The sequence below is a fragment of the Montipora capricornis genome, chromosome 2 (genome assembly GCF_036669925.1).
Source record: "Montipora capricornis isolate CH-2021 chromosome 2, ASM3666992v2, whole genome shotgun sequence".
NCBI classification, from domain to species: domain Eukaryota; kingdom Metazoa; phylum Cnidaria; class Anthozoa; order Scleractinia; family Acroporidae; genus Montipora; species Montipora capricornis.
Genome location: NC_090884.1, coordinates 50,196,769 through 50,201,768, shown reverse-complemented (window position 1 = coordinate 50,201,768; position 5,000 = coordinate 50,196,769). Strand labels below are relative to the sequence as shown.

The following is a 5,000-nucleotide window of genomic DNA, read 5'->3' as shown; positions in this document are numbered from 1 at the left end:
CTTGTAAGAGGAAGTAATTGTATGTGAAATAACATGATGAATTTCTGGGGCATTGCCATCTTCAGTAATAACTATTGCGACGTGTTATGGTTTCCCTATCGTTATTATATACAATCTTTTTGTATCAGAACAATAGACAGAATCACTATATCACATCACAATGTATTATTCATTCAAGATGTGGAGCTCAGGTTCTAAAATTCGTTTTGGAACAAACACTTATTGAAACACTATATCAAAAAAATTTCAAACTTCTTTTGCTGGAGTGGAGGTTCACTTTAAAGTATGATACGGTAGACTAGCAAGTACTTTGTATTTCATTCAGGGTAACATGAACAGTATATATGGGTTATTGACCAAGCGTGAGGTCAAGATGGCTGGATATTGACTAAGTTCTTTTTTTTTGCGTGTTTATGGCCCGAGACGAAGTTGAGGTCCATAAACACAAAAAAAGAACGAGGCCAATATCCAGCCGTCTTGACCTAACAAGCTTGGTCAATAAAGGATTTATTATAATTATGGGATAAAATCCCAGAAATATGATCTTTGATCTTTCGGGACCAAGCGAGAAATCCCGAGCGGGCAGTATAGCTCCATCTTGCCCGCTCGGGTAGCCAATCACATCTTGCCCGCTCATGGAGCTAGTCGTATAATAATAGGATTTACGGGGTATGCATGGGACCTTAATGCTGGATATGTGTGTGATGTCACACCCACAAAATTGTTATTCACATATTTTACATTTTTTAACAATAAGCTTATCATACGTCTCCACAAATTTCTATAGAAAATCATTTTTCTACGTAAATACTATATATTTCAGAGACACATTTTTAATTGCATATTTTCTTAGCTATTTAATGAAGAACACAATCTTACTAGGATGTCAATAATTTATAATTTGATCCAGAATGATCATTGAGCTTTGACTTTTTCTGGCCTTTTTGCAACTTATGGAGATGCTTACTCCACAGCAATGATCCATGTAATATAAAAAGGATTAAACTGCAGTTTGTATAGAAAAATGATGTGGTGGTTAATTTTGTAAAACCGTTTTAAAATTTTTCAACCAACTTGACTATGTTTTACCGGTACATTGGAAAAAGGAATGACTGAATGTATGGATGATTAATCTTGTTACTTTCTCAAATACATGAAATGAAGAGAGGTCAGTGAGAGGTAAGAGGACTTTAATATAACGGATGGAAATATAATTGAAGTTTATGCCTAAAAAGTTTCCGTTCTTCCTCATAACAATTTTTCCACTCCCTCTGGTGTTAAACTCGAGTAAAGTACAATTTTGAGATGAAACCTCTATTCTTACTTTCCCTAGCCCGGTCAATGTTGTAACTTGAGCATTTCTATGTGCGTGACAATATTTTGACACTGAATAAGAGGACTGAAGGACTTTTTAAAAAAGTCTATCTGGGCCAGTACAATCCTAGTTTTGTTATCTACTCCGTTTTTTGATACTCAGTCCTTGTTTCATACCTGGTCCTCGTTTTATACCCAGTTCGCAGCCCGTGTTTTATACTAGGCTGTTCCAGGCTCCCAGATAGTCGGCAAAACGAAAACGACTGTGTGGGAAAAGCGGGCGGGGGCTTGGGTCGACTCAAGCCCCCACTCATTTTTCGCTCGCATTTTTTCCTCTTTCCCTACTATTCACAGCGGTCTTACTCAATCGAGTGTAAGAGGTATCGCCTTTATGGATTCATTACCATTTCGATAAAAGCTTCTTGACCTCAATATGGCTGAACCTGCTGCTGAGGCCCAACCTCAAGGTTGCTCGAGCTGCTGAAGCCAATGTTGTTAGAGACATTGTAGTGGACCCAGCTCCGGCTCAAGGGGCCCAGGACGCTAACGTGCAAGACGTAATGTAATATCCATTCTTCTGTTCCTTATCCGTCGCTTTTCGGTCGCAAGTAGCTGTCGGTTTTGGCATTCTGTCCTACCTTGTATCCATGTTAGTCTTTGCTACATTTATAAATTTCATTCCGTATGCATTTGCTCTAGTTTCCCCGGCTTGAGAAGGTTTTGACTTTTATATCATCTCATGACCGATGTTATCTGTTGCTACATTTATTACTGGGTTGCCAGTATGGCAAACCCAGTCGGAATCTGGGTTTCATTTCGTCGTTTTGTAATTTTTTTTTCCGTGTCGGGAAAAGTCTTGCCTGTCACTCCCCTGCTAAGTAGTGTCTTAGTGCATAGAGTCTTCTCTGCGTATTTTGTTAGGTTTGAGGGGGCTGGGGTAATACGTAGATTTCCCTGGTGCATATCGTCTTAAAACCGGTCTGTTGTCTTTTTTTTGTTGGTAGTCACAAATGTGCATACCCCCCGGACATTGAATTAATCTCCGATCGGGTGAATTTACACTTATTCCTTCCAGTAAGTCCAAACTTCCCTGCCCCGAGGAGAACTCATATTCTTTCCCAACCTCCACAATTATCTGCGAGCGCGTTAGACCACTCGGCCCCCTAAAGGAAAACAAAGTTTTATATTTGGAATCTTTCCGCCTGCCATGATTGATTCAGTATTAAACTATTCGATAAAGTGGACAGATGCTTTTTCTTTGAGAATGGCAAGCTTTAAAGGTAAGGATAATATTCTACGTTATTTCTAGATCTTGCCTCGTACTTGTGTGTTCCACTGTGAACACTATTTTGCATAGAACGAATACTTCATTAGAAGTATTTTGCATGGAACGAATACTCCAATATTTCTTGGGAACCAGTTTGTTCGCCGTTTTGACGAAGAAAGAAAATAAAAAAATAGATTTTAACGGCCAAACAAGATAAAAAATGAAATCAAGTTTAAAAAAGAGAATTAGCTATCGCCGTCGCGGGGACTTGCAGCGGTCCCCCATCCAAGTACTAACCTCATTCGGAGGAGCTTAACTTTAACTGACATGTGGACTAGCATCAACGATTGTGATCTTTGGGTTAAATTGTCGAACTTTATAATACTTGCAAGAAAAAAAAAAAGAAAACTAACAAAAAACCGGTGACTTGCCGTAATTTTTTCACAGATGCATCCTTTGTTTCGTGAGTTGTCAGTATTGGACAAGGTATAACTTGATCACGGGAGGGCGCTAAAATCGATGTCACTTTTCGATTTTGCGATTTTACTTGCACGACCAAGAGTACGATAGAAAAATTGAAATCTGATTGAACGCAACAAAAATCAACCGAAATGTTTTTCGCTGATGGCAAATTGTTTTATTCTCGATCGACACTTCCTAGAAGTTCCTTCTGCTCTCCTTAAAAACTACATACTAATATTTATATACTTTTGCGTCAATATTTGTTTTGCATAAAGCAGGCTACAATCAGTGACACAATGTTGGTACACCGACGGGATTAATCGAGCATCCCTCCCTCTCCCACCTTTCAATGTTGTTTAGAAACTAAAACGTACTGAACAGTTAGTTGGGGTGCATTGCGTTATCCAACATTAAACGGGGGGAAAGGGGGTGGGTGTTCCACTGCATGGAGTTATGTTATCAAGAAGGATAACGATGTTGTGATGTCTTCCAATGACCCTGACCCTGGCTTTGAATTGATCGAAGGTTTTTTTACTTATTTTCAGTTGTAAAGCATCATCCTTCAGTCATACTCTCACTAAATGAAAGAAATTCTCGATAGTGTTAAGGTCTGGACTTCCGGGAGGAATTTCAATTAGAGACATATCACAGTTACAATTCTCCATCGCCCTTTTTGCAGCTCTACTGTTTTGTGAAGGATCCCCATCTTGCAGCCACAACCTACTTCCATTTTTGTTCGCCTTAAGGAATAATGATCATGAGTTGAAATGCTTTTCAATAAAAGTAGCGAACTGAGCTTCGGGCGCCTGTGGGTCACCAGATGGCAATCTCACGAATTTTTTAATTTCAATTTCAATTAAGGTTTCAGGTTTCTTCGTTTCTATTCATCCTTGCTCCTAAAAGTTTTTCTAACTAGGAAGCTGACTGAACGGCTCCTTGATTCCACTTTTAGCTAAACTGCACACAGGCACCCCAAGCTCAAAATGTCAGGAGTTCATTGTAACGTGACATATGCTATATTACATAACTACGCGAAACGTGACTCCCGCCTTACAGCATATGGAGATATTGTGTTACAACGGTTTGAAGTTGTAAAGGTTTGTATGGGAAGGCAACGGCTTTGCTGGAAAAGTCAATTATTCTTATATTTTGTGAATAAAATCTACTTACCCTGTTGCCGTGGTGTATTCTTTGTTGTTTGCCAGCTTCGCAGGCCGATCTAACGCAATTTCGGCGACTTAGCTTTAGCAGTGGAAACCCACAAAACGATAAGTCGCCGAAATTGCGTTAGATCGGCCTGCGAAGCTGGCAAACAACAAAGAATACACCACGGCAACAGGGTAAGTAGATTTTATTCACAAAATATAAGAATAATTGACTTTTCCAGCAAAGCAGTTGCCTTCCCATACAAACCTTTACAAATTCAAACCGTTGTAACACAATACCTCCATATGCTGTAAGGCGGGAGTCACGTTTCGCGTAGTTATGTAATATAGCATATAAAAATTTGGTTTATCAACGGAGTTGATAATGTAAATTGACCACCGTACAGAGATTCTAAAAGCTGACGTTTCGAGCGTTAGCCCTTCGTCAGAGGATTCGCTCTGACGAAGGGCTAACGCTCGAAACGTCAGCTTTTAGAATCTCTGTACGGTGGTCAATTTACATTATCAACTCCGTTGATAAACCAAATTTTTGTATACTACTTCCCCACCGACGCAGCACCACAGTTTCTTTAGAAACTACCCCTTCATTAATATAGCATATGTCACGTTACACTGAACTCCTGACATTTTGAGCTTGGGCTGCCTGTGAACTGCAGAATGGTCGGCCACTTATTTGCATATGAAGGGCGTGTACATGTACTGTTATGTCTCGTTCTTTGTAGGCTTTCATATACCGGACTAAAATGGCGCTGGACAAAAGAACCATTGTTATTCCGATTAGGTATTGTTAT

At 39.5% G+C, this 5,000-nt stretch overlaps 1 protein-coding gene across 1 annotated transcript in view; it reads left to right on the top strand.

The window, feature by feature from the left end:
* LOC138025903 (carboxyl-terminal PDZ ligand of neuronal nitric oxide synthase protein-like) overlaps nt 1-1,025 on the top strand; it is a 10,503-nt gene extending 9,478 nt beyond the window's left edge. The window contains exon 9 of the mRNA XM_068873047.1: nt 1-1,025. This exon is cut by the window's left edge and continues 1,444 nt beyond it. The gene's annotated coding sequence lies outside the window, so the exon portion shown is untranslated.
* Nucleotides 1,026-5,000: the final 3,975 nt, after the last annotated feature.